This window comes from Crinia signifera, chromosome 6, assembly GCF_055691185.1.
Source record: "Crinia signifera chromosome 6, ASM5569118v1, whole genome shotgun sequence".
In the NCBI taxonomy this organism is placed as follows: domain Eukaryota; kingdom Metazoa; phylum Chordata; class Amphibia; order Anura; family Myobatrachidae; genus Crinia; species Crinia signifera.
In genome coordinates, this window is record NC_139222.1 from 248,996,898 (window position 1) to 249,009,097 (window position 12,200).

Here is a 12,200-nt window from a genome sequence, read left to right on the forward strand (position 1 = left end):
GCATGGCAGGCCCGTTTTCAACACCACCAGTCGAGGGACTAATTTTGTCCCCTATTGGGGTGGTTCCCAAAAAAGTTAAAGGGAAGTTCAGGCTGATTCAGCATCTTTCTTGTCCTAGAGGGTCGTCTGTCAATGACGCCATCAATGACGATTTATGCACAGTTAATTATTGTTTATTTGAGGATGCTATAGACATCATTCGGAAAATTGGTCCTGGTGCCCTCATGTGCAAATTGGATGTTGAATCCGCTTTTAGACTATTACCTTTGCATAAGAACGCATTTCAGTACATGGGATTTAAATTGAATGGGGGTTTTTACATAGATAAATGTTTGCCCATGGGTTGCTCCATTTCATGTGCTTATTTTGAGCGCTTTAGCACATTTTTGCAGTGGTGCCTGCAGGAAGTGTCGGGAGTTGACAGCATTACTCATTATTTGGATGACTTTCTTTTAGTGGGTCCTCCAAATTCTGACCTGTGCCTTAGGTTACTAGAAGCAGCGCTTGATTTATTTAGAGATTTCGGGGTTCCCGTGGCAGGGGAAAAAACCGAGGGACCCACTACTGATTTGGTGTACCTCGGAATTAAAATTGATTCCGAACTAGGTCTGTGTAAGCTTCCTCTAGATAAAGTACGCCGGTTACATGACGAAATATGTTATGCCATCGCGGCTGCTAAGTTAACACTTAGACAGGCTCAATCTTTATTGGGCCTGTTTAATTTCGCATGTAGAGTTATACCCATGGGCAAAATATTTTGTAGAAAACTTCAACGAGCGACTGTCGGGATTCGCAAACCCCACCATTTTCTACGTCTATCTTCAGAAATGAAGAGGGATCTGAAAGTGTGGGAAATGTTTCTGGATAATTTCAACGGCATATGCATATGGCAAGCTCCAGCCGTTGCAAATGCGGAGTTGGAATTATATACAGATGCTGCAGGATCTTCCGGATTCGGCGCATTTTATGCGGGACGTTGGTGCGCAGAGGCCTGGCCCGAATCTTGGGCACGAGACGGCATGACCAAGAATATGCTATTATTGGAAATATTTCCAATAATGGTCGCCTTAGAGCTCTGGGGCGCAGAACTGGGAAACAAGGAGGTTGTCTTTTGGTGCGATAACCTAGGGGTGGTCCAATCCATTACACAACTAAGGTCAACCTCTCTCCCAGTTTTGCGTATTTTAGCACGGATGGTGATGATGTGCTTGGCGAACAACATTACGTTGCGAGCCAAGCACGTCCCAGGCGTTCTCAATGAAGTAGCGGATGCATTGTCCCGTTTCGAATGGGTAAGATTCAGGCAACTTGTGCCTTTAGCCCAGAAGTATGGTGAACAATGTCCATCTTTTTTATGGCAGGTGCCTCTGGAGGGGTAGAGGAGCTGGCCCTGCGGTCGCTAGCGCCAGCTACATTTAGAGCTTATCTGGCCTCATGGGAGCGCTGGAGCGAGTTCATGCTTGAACAGGGTGGCACAGGTAAGAGCTCCAAGCGTCTTATTAATGCCTATGTATGGAACCTGTACACAGAGGGTAAGTCCAGAAGTTTTGTTGGACGCTCTCTGGCAGGCATATCATTCTTTTTGCGTCTTGGTGGGAAGAGAGACATCACCAAGTCTTTCATGCTTTCCAGGATGCTAAAGGGATGGGCCAGAGCCAGGCCGGTTTTGCCCGACAGGCGACGGCCGATTGATGCCGGCCTGTTGCGTCGAATCTCGAGGTCCCTAAGAGTAATTTGCTCAAACGATTACGAGGTTCGACTTTTCAGGCTGGCCTTTGCCATGGCTTTCCATGGGGCGTTCAGAGTAGGCGAACTGGTGTCCGCAACCAGGGCATCTCCCTCGCCTATGCTGTTCGGCCATGTCGACGTGCACCACGACGGTTTATGGTGCAAGATACAGCGCTCAAAGACTGATGTAGCGGGCAGGGGGCAGTGGGTCCATTTGGGTCGGAGTGGCGATCGCCGGATCTGTCCGGTGGCGGCGGCTCTGGCTTACGTGGAGTTGCGGCCCCTATTGCCCGGGGCCTGGCTGATGCACATCGACGGGTCCCCCCTTACTAACTTCCAGTTCAGGTCGGTTTTCAGGCGCTGTATATTGCATCAGGGTCTTTCTCCAGCCGACTTTGGGACACACTCTTTTCGTATCGGCGCCGCTTCGGCAGCCGCTGCGGCGGGTTGGTCTCAGGTCGACATACGAGCACTCGGAAGATGGCGGTCTGGTGCATTTAAGCGATACATCAGGCCGACATAGTCCAGTGAGCCCATTTGAGGAGTAGCCGCTCGCCCAAACACGCTTTAGTGTTTGAGGGGCCTTGAGGAATTTTTTGTGTTATCACCAGTCTTAAATTAGGCTCTAGCCAACTGGTGGAAGATTTGTGTTTTTTGCCTCAAGTCAAATCGGGTGACCCACCCCCCCCCCCCCCCCCTTCCCCACCATAGAATAAGAAACAACAAGTAGAGATTATACATAATTCAAGTGGGTCAAATAATCAATTAGTCTTAAATAGATCACCCAAATCACAGTCCGATTAGTTATCAACAATTTAATATAGAACTTCAAAATCACCTTTAAGGGAATCTCCCGGGCCCCCCTTTAAAGTTTTGCCAGATGTTTGCATTTATTTCAAATTTTCTAACAGTATATATCATTTCAACTTACAGGTCAACGCTTGGACACCAATATGATTTGGATGGTGGGGCATTCATTTATTTATTGGTTGTCCTTGTCCCAGGTAACCACGGATACGGAACGTTTCCCTGAGACGCGATTTATCCGTTGGCTGGGGCGTAGAGGTATGAGGTGGTCCGCGTTGAGGGGTCTTTTGGATGAGTCAGTTAGGGCGTTTGGTTACCCACTTTTTGTCATCATCCACTTGGGGGGCAACGACCTCACGCATAATTCCGGTCTCAATATACGATTTGAGATTAGGAATTTATTGCTGGACCTGATCAGAGAATGGAGATTTTGCCGTTTCTTCTGGTCAGAGATTATACCTAGGAGGGTTTGGAGAGATGCACTCAATCCGGGTGCCATTGATTTGGTACGTAGGCGGATCAATTCAGTAGTCGGCAGGGCTATAGTAACGGAGGGCGGAGTGGTCGTCAGGCACGAGGCCATATCCTTTAGGAACGAGACCCTGTACAGGCCGGACGGGGTGCATCTCTCTTTAGTCGGGATGGATTTGTTTTTTCAGAATTTAATAGACGCATTGAGAAGTTTAGAGGTTTAGTTGAGGGAGTATTTGGAATTAGGTTGGTGGCGGGTCAGTTCAAGCTGAACTGATATGGCGGAAAGAACGGTAGTTAAATTAGAGCTGTATTTACACTTAGCTGGTCGTTGATGTCGAGATGTGGGCATCACCGATCCAGGTGGGCCCGCATCTGGACCTTAACGATCATCTACTTCGGATAGCGTAAATTCTTGCGGACATTTGTAGTTTAGGGCAGGTGGCCCAATTTTTTGATGACTCGGGCAGAGTGGTGAGCTCTGCCTTAGTGATATTTGCGAGGTCAGGGGCAGAAGCAGAAGGTCAACCCCCTGACCTTAAGGGCAATTGGCCCCTTTTGAAAAGTCCGCTTCGTAATTGAGCCGTTGTCTTGGACGCTGGCAGGTGGCCGGTCCTTGGCAATTAAGGGCAGGTGGCCCTTAGATCCGGAGTTTGTTATTTTTATTACTTTGTTATTTTCCAGCAATGTTAATTATTTTGCATGCCGTTCTTTGCCCGCCACCTTAGTTAGAGCAGGGACATAAATTTTAGTTAGATTCAAATAGGCCGCCCCTGCTCAAAATAAATAAGCCGTCCCCTTTAAGCCCATTCAGTTGTACGCGTCTTTATTTCTTAGATAAGTGGTGTGAGTGTGGATGAATGCCTATGTCTGTGTGGAGTTTATAGATTTTCACTGTCATATTTTTTATACACACGCAGGTTGCCTAGGTAACCCGGGTCGCGTGTTCCCGGTGGAAGAGCCGGAAGTGCAGCACCAGCTGCTTCCTGCTAGACGCCGGCCATGGACGTGGGGGACAGGCTCCCGCCTCAGCCTTCTCTAGCCCCATAAAGGTAAGAGATCTTACACATGTCACTGTTGTTGTGTTCTGCACCTTAAAAACGGGGGACATCCCAGAAACGTCGGACATCTTTTGCATGTATTTGATGATGTTATAAAATCAAGTTTTTTCACCGTCAGTCTACGAGTGCCGCCATTTGTTTCCTTCCCATTATATATATATATATATATATATACACCAACCAAGAAAGAGATGTCACTCCGGGACTTTTGTAGAAAGTGCAAAAAACTTTACTGTAGAATGCCAACATGGGCATTCTACAGTAAAGTTTTTTGCACTTTCTACAAAAGTCCCGGAGTGACATCTCTTTCTTGGTTGGTGTACGTATGTGGCAGCGATTCATCGTTTCCCCGCTGATGAGCACCTGGGCATAAGTGTATGGGAGAAATAAGGAGTGCCGGACCTTGTGCAGCATTATATATATATATATATATATATATATATATATATAAAAAATCATGTCTCTTTGTAGGAGCACAGCTGCAGGATGAGGGTGCCTATGATAATAATCAGGCATCCTCTGCCCCACCCGGCAACCTTCTCCCATGCCTTACATAGTTACATAGTAGGTGAGGCTGAATAAAGACTTGCGTCCATCTAGTTCAACCTATGTTTATAGTAGATAATCCCTTGTTGTATAGTATGTTCTGATATTTTAAAGACAGATTGTTACTTATTTATACCCGTGGATGTTTTTAACCAATAAATGTTTATCCAACCTTATTTTAAACATATTTTGGCTGTATATATTCCTCCCCTCTTCTCCTTTGAGGTACTGCGTCAGGCGGTTAACTTTGTAACTGCTCGACCGGACAGCCATATTGTCTGTCTAGGTGACTTTAATGCGGTGATGAATTCCAGTATCGATAGGTGGAACAGCAAGAAGGCGGGGTAAATAAAAAACATGGTTTGGCAGAATTTATAACTGAAATAGACTGGTGGAACCTTTGGAGAGAAAGATATCCTAATGTGAATCAATACTCTTTTTATTCTCCCCTGTATAATACATTCTCAAGAATTGATATTATCTTTGTCTTTAGAAATGTGCTTAGAATATCTCTCGGATAGAGTATAAGGCTCGGGGAATCTCAGACCACTCACCTCGACTGATGCAAATAAACTCAGATCCTCGGGTGGGTTTTACATATTGGAGACATCAACCCTCATGGCTTGATCAGACCGATAATATTGAGGAAGTACAGGTGATGGTAGATGGTTTCTTTGGGGGAAATATGGACTCTGCCAGCTCAACAGTGGTCTGGGATACCTCTAAAGCCTTTCTTTGAGGAGTATTTGGTGTTCATAATGGAGCAGAGATATTTGCATGAGCAAACGGAAGCATCCAGATTAGAGTGGCTAGTGGCTCAGCGGGGGTGGGTGGAACATCTACAAATTATGATGAGCTGTATAGATGTATAATGAATAAAATCGATATGGGTGTAGGGGTTATGCAGACAACCACTCCGGAAATTGCTGAGGCCTTTCGGGGTCACTTTAGTGAAGTTTATAAATCAAAACTTAACTATGGGAGTAGGTATATAGAAAATTATTTGAATAGTATTGAGCTTCCTTCCATCTCCATTGAAGATAGGAGCTTACTGGACTCCCCCTTTTCAATTGAGGAGGTGGAAGCAGCAATTAAATCCTTATCGGCGGGTAAAGCCCCCGGGATAGATGGATTGCCTGGAAGCTTTACAAAAAATTTGGGGACATCTTAGCCCCAAAAATGTTACAATATTTTCAGGAGATGGAATTGGAAGGTAAATTATCCAGATCAATGACAGAGGCTATCATTACTGTCATTCCAAAAAGTGGTAAGGACCCCTCCCTAGTAGATTCCTATAGGCCAATCACCTTGATCACGACAGACGCTAAGATCTATGCCAAGATTCTGGCAACCAGATTAGGGTGATCAGAAAGATTGTTCATTCGGACCAAACCGGTTTTATGAGTGGGAAATCTACAGCAATCAACCTGCGTAGAGTATTTATGTACCTTCAGCTGGCCGACTCCGTGGGCAGAAATGTCGCGATTTCATCATTTGATGCAAATAAAGCTTTTTATTCAGTGGAATGGCTTTATTTAAGGCATGTTCTGTCTGCATTCGGGCTTGGCCCTAGGTTTATCAACTGGGTTTTCTTGCTATATCAATCCCCATGGGCAAGAATCTCAGTTAAAGGATATATATGTGATTCAGCCCCGCATTTAAGAGGCACTCGACAAGGGTGCCCCCTTTCGCCCCTACTGTTCGCGGTCGCCATAGAACCGATTGCGTGTAAATTAAGGGCGTTATTAGGCAGTGGGGGTGAGAGGGAGGGCCCGAGAAGTAATATTATATCTTTATATGCGGATGACCTCTTGGTAGGTATGACAGACTATGTTAATTATCTACCATTGGTTATAGAGAACCTGCGGGAATTTGGGCTTTATTCTGGCCTTACAACTAACTATGCCTTATGTATTTATTAAAAGTTTCTTATATACCGCACACATATTCTGCAGCGCTTTACATAGTATACAGTATTTGAACATTCACATCAGTCCCTGCCCCAGTGGAGCTTATAATCTATATTCCATACCACATGCACACACAGACATTCTAGGGTTAATTTTTGTTGGAAGCCAATTGACCTACCAGTATATTTTTGGATTGTGGGGGGAAACCGGAGTACATGGAGGAAACCCTCGCAAGTACAGGGAGAATATACAAACTCCGCACAGTCAGAGCCATGGTGGGAATGGAACCCATGATCTCAGTGCTGTGAGGCAGTAATGCTAACCATTACACCTTCAGGGGCAGATTTATTAAGCTCGATGAAGTGATAAAGTGTCTGGTCTTTATCACCAACCAATCATCTCCTACCTGTGAAGTTACAGGCTTGGTTTGAAAAATGACAGATAGGAACTGATTGGCCGGTGATAAAAAAAACTGAAACTTTATCACTTCACCGAGCATAATAAATCTACCCCCCCAGTGGGTAAGCGATCATCTATTAGAATGAACTTAGGTCTACAGTCATTAGGTTGACCCCACTAGGTCGACTGGCAGGAAGGTCGACCTGACTTAAGGTCGACATGGGCCATGGTCGACATGACTTAAGGTCGAATTTGCATAAATGTCGACATGAGGAAGGTCGACTGGTCATAAGGTCGACATGGTGGTTTTTCACTGTTTTTTGAGCCGACATGTGCCGACAGGCGGTATTTCATGCCCTACCATCCACTAGGGCGTGGAGGAGGTTATTAAAGCTTTGGCGAGCGAAGCGTGCCACCGTGCCCGATGCATTGCGAGCGAAGCGAGCGATGCGAGGGTACGATTCTCATTGCCAACTGTATCCATGTCGACGGTGTCGACATTCGGCTAAAAAACCAGTGAAAACCCCATGTCGACCTTATGACCAGTCGACCTTCATCATGTCGACCTTTATGCAAATTCGACCTTAAGTCATGTCAACCTTGGCCCATGTCGACCTTAAATCAGGTCGACCTTCCTGCCAGTCGACCTAATGGGGTCGACCTAATGACTGTAGACCTAAGTTCATCCCCCCAGTGTGCATGGCCAACATATCACACCAAGCCTGCACAATATCCTGGGGACCATCTGATGGAAAAGTGACCAGCTCATGTAGCACATGGAAGTGTGTAGGGAGGAAACAACGCTAGCCATCTACAAATCTATTGTCCAATCTGGCTTGTTGGATCAAAAACCTGGTAATAAATCAGATAAAATTACAACATGTGCTTCAAAATGCTGGAAAACTGACAAACCGTCTTTCAGATATTACCAGTTTTTTCGTTCCAACCAGCCAGATCCGACAATAATTCTGTAGAGTTTTAGAGACGCTGATAAGTTGTATATAGGATCCCAGCACCGAGAATGCCGCAGTCAGAATACTGATCCAGGCATCCCAACAGCCATGCACCTAACAGTTCTAGGGTAAGTATTGTCCCCTGCCTCTCCCTAACCTTTATTTTCTGCAGCCTAACCCTAACCATCCAAACCCCTACCCATACAGAATACACCTAACCACCGCGGCCTACAGCCTACACCTAATCACCGCAGCCTACAGCCTACAGCCTACACCAAACCCTCCCTCCCCACAGCCGAACTTCATAGGGTCGACCTTGGCCCAGCTGCTTCCTGCTAGACGCCGGCCATGGACGTGGGGGACAGGCTCCCGCCTCAGCCTTCTCTAGCCCCATAAAGGTAAGAGATCTTACACATGTCACTGTTGTTGTGTTCTGCACCTTGAAAACGGGGGACATCCCTGAAACGTCGGACATCTTTTGCACGTATTTGAAAATCAAGTTTTTTCACCTACGAGTGCCGCCATTTGTTTCCTTCCCATTATATATATATATATATATATATATATAAAATCATGTCTCTCTCTGTAGGAGCACAGCTGCAGGATGAGGGTGTCTATGATAATAACCAGGCATCCTCTGCCCCACCCGGCAACCTTCTCCCATGCCTTACATAGTTACATAGTAGGTGAGGCTGAATAAAGACTTGCGTCCATCTAGTTCAACCTATGTTTATAGTAGATAATCCCTTGTTGTATAGTATGTTCTGATATTTTAAAGACAGATTGTTACTTATTCATACCCGTGGATGTTTTTAACCAATAAATGTTTATCCAACCTTATTTTAAACATATTTTGGCTGTATATATTCCTCCCCCCTTCTCCTTTGAGGTACTGCGTCAGGCGGTTAACTTTGTAACTGCTCGACCGGACAGCCATATTGTCTGTCTAGGTGACTTTAATGCGGTGATGAATTCCAGTATCGATAGGTGGAACAGCAAGAAGGCGGGGTAAATAAAAAAACTGGTTTGGCCGAATTTATAACTGAAATAGACTGGTGGAACCTTTGGAGAGAAAGATATCCTAATGTGAATCAATACTCTTTTTATTCTCCCCTGTATAATACATTTTCAAGAATTGATATTATCTTTGTCTTTAGAAATGTGCTTAAGAATATCTCTCGGAGAGAGTATAAGGCTCGGGGAATCTCAGACCACTCACCTGTGCTGATGCAAATAAACTCAGATCCTCGGGTGGGTTTTACATATTGGAGACATCAACCCTCATGGCTTGATCAGACCGATAATATTGAGGAAGTACAGGTGATGGTAGATGGTTTCTTTGGGGGAAATATGGACTCTGCCAGCTCAACAGTGGTCTGGGATACCTCTAAAGCCTTTCTTTGAGGAGTATTTATTAAAAAAAATTGCACAAGCTAAGCGGAACTGTTACGAAGCGCCTTGGTGTTCATAATGGAGCAGAGATATTTGCATGAGCAAACGGAAGCATCCAGATTAGAGTGGCTAGCGGCTCAGCGGGGGTGGGTGGAACATCTACAAATTATGATGAGCTGTATAGATGTATAATGAATAAAATCGATATGGGTGTAGGGGTTATGCAGACAACCACTCCGGAAATTGCTGAGGTTAGTGAAGTTTATAAATCAAAACTTAACTATGGGAGTAGGTATATAGAACATTATTTGAATAGTATTGAGCTTCCTTCCATCTCCATTGAAGATAGGAGCTTACTGGACTCCCCCTTTTCAATTGAGGAGGTGGAAGCAGCAATTAAATCCTTATCGGCTGGTAAAGCCCCCAGGATAGATGGATTGCCTGGAAGCTTTACAAAAAATTTGGGGACATCTTAGCCCCAAAAATGTTACAATATTTTCAGGAGATGGAATTGGAAGGTAAATTATCCAGATCAATGACGGAGACTATCATTACTGTCATTCCAAAAAGTGGTAAGGACCCCTCCCTAGTAGATTCCTATAGGCCAATCACCTTGATCACGACAGACGCTAAGATCTATGCCAAGATTCTGGCAACCAGATTAGGGTGATCAGAAAGATTGTTCATTCGGACCAAACCGGTTTTATGAGTGGGAAATCTACAGCAATCAACCTGCGTAGAGTATTTATGTACCTTCAGCTGGCCGACTCCGTGGGCAGAAATGTCGCGATTTCATCATTTGATGCAAATAAAGCTTTTTATTCAGTGGAATGGCTTTATTTAAGGCATGTTCTGTCTGCATTCGGGCTTGGCCCTAGGTTTATCAACTGGGTTTTCTTGCTATATCAATCCCCATGGGCAAGAATCTCAGTTAAAGGATATATATGTGATTCAGCCCCGCATTTAAGAGGCACTCGACAAGGGTGCCCCCTTTCGCCCCTACTGTTCGCGGTCGCCATAGAACCGATTGCGTGTAAATTAAGGGCGTTATTAGGCAGTGGGGGTGAGAGGGAGGGCCCGAGAAGTAATATTATATCTTTATATGCGGATGACCTCTTGGTAGGTATGACAGACTATGTTAATTATCTACCATTGGTTATAGAGAACCTGCGGGAATTTGGGCTTTATTCTGGCCTTACAACTAACTATGCCTTATGTATTTATTAAAAGTTTCTTATATACCGCACACATATTCTGCAGCGCTTTACATAGTATACAGTATTTGAACATTCACATCAGTCCCTGCCCCAGTGGAGCTTATAATCTATATTCCATACCACATGCACACACAGACATTCTAGGGTTAATTTTTGTTGGAAGCCAATTGACCTACCAGTATATTTTTGGATTGTGGGGGGAAACCGGAGTACATGGAGGAAACCCTCGCAAGTACGGGGAGAATATACAAACTCCGCACAGAGCCATGGTGGGAATGGAACCCATGACCTCAGTGCTGTGAGGCAGTAATGCTAACCATTACACCTTCAGGGGCAGATTTATTAAGCTCGGTGAAGTGATAAAGTGTCTGGTCTTTATCACTGGCCAATCATCTCCTACCTGTGAAGTTACAGGCTTGGTTTGAAAAATGACAGATAGGAACTGATTGGCCGGTGATAAAAAAACTGAAACTTTATCACTTCACCGAGCATAATAAATCTACCCCCCCAGTGGGGAAGCGGTCATCTATTAGAATGAACTTAGGTCTACAGTCATTAGGTCGACCCCACTAGGTCGACTGGCAGGAAGGTCGACCTGACTTAAGGTCGACATGGGCCAAGGTCGACATGACTTAAGGTCGAATTTGCATAAATGTCAACATGAGGAAGGTCGACTGGTCATAAGGTCGACATGGGTTTTTTTTTACTGTTTTTTGAGCCGACATGTGCCGACAGACGGTATTTCATGCCCTAACATCCACTAGGGCGTGGAGGAGGATATTAAAGCTTTGGCGAGCGAAGCGTGCCACCGTGCCCGATGCATTGCGAGCGAAGCAAGCGATGCGAGGGTCCGATTCTCATTGCCAACTGTGTCCATGTCGACTGTGTCGACATTCGGCTAAAAAAAAACAGTGAAAACCCCATGTCGACCTTATGACCAGTCGACCTTCATCATGTCGACCTTTATACAAATTCGACCTTAAGTCATGTCGACCTTGGCCCATGTCAACCTTAAATCAGGTCGACCTTCCTGCCAGTCGACCTAATGGGGTCGACCTAATGACTGTAGACCTAAGTTCATTCTGACAGATGTACCGATACCCCCCAGTGTGCATGGCCAACATATCACACCAAGCCTGCACAATATCCTGGGGACCATCTGATGGAAAAGTGACCAGCTCATGTAGCACATGGAAGTGTGTAGGGAGGAAACAACGCTAGCCATCTACAAATCTATTGTCCAATCTGGCTTGTTGGATCAAAAACCTGGTAATAAATCAGATAAAATTACAACATGTGCTTCAAAATGCTGGAAAACTGACAAAACGTCTTTCAGATATTACCAGTTTTTTCGTTCCAACCAGCCAGATCCGACAATAATTCTGTAGAGTTTTAGAGACGCTGATAAGTTGTATATAGGATCCCAGCACCGAGAATGCCGCAGTCAGAATACTGATCCAGGCATCCCAACAGCCATGCACCCAACAGTTCTAGGGTAAGAATTGTCCCCTCCTTCCTCCTAACCCTTATTATCTGCAGCCTAACTCTAACCATCCAAACCCCTACCCATACAGAATACACCTAACCACCGCTGCCTACAGCCTACACCTAATCCCTGCAGCCTACAGCCTACACCAAACCCTCCCTCCCCACAGCCGAACCTCATAGGGTCGACCTAATGACCATATCCCATTTAGCTTACTCGACTTTCCCACT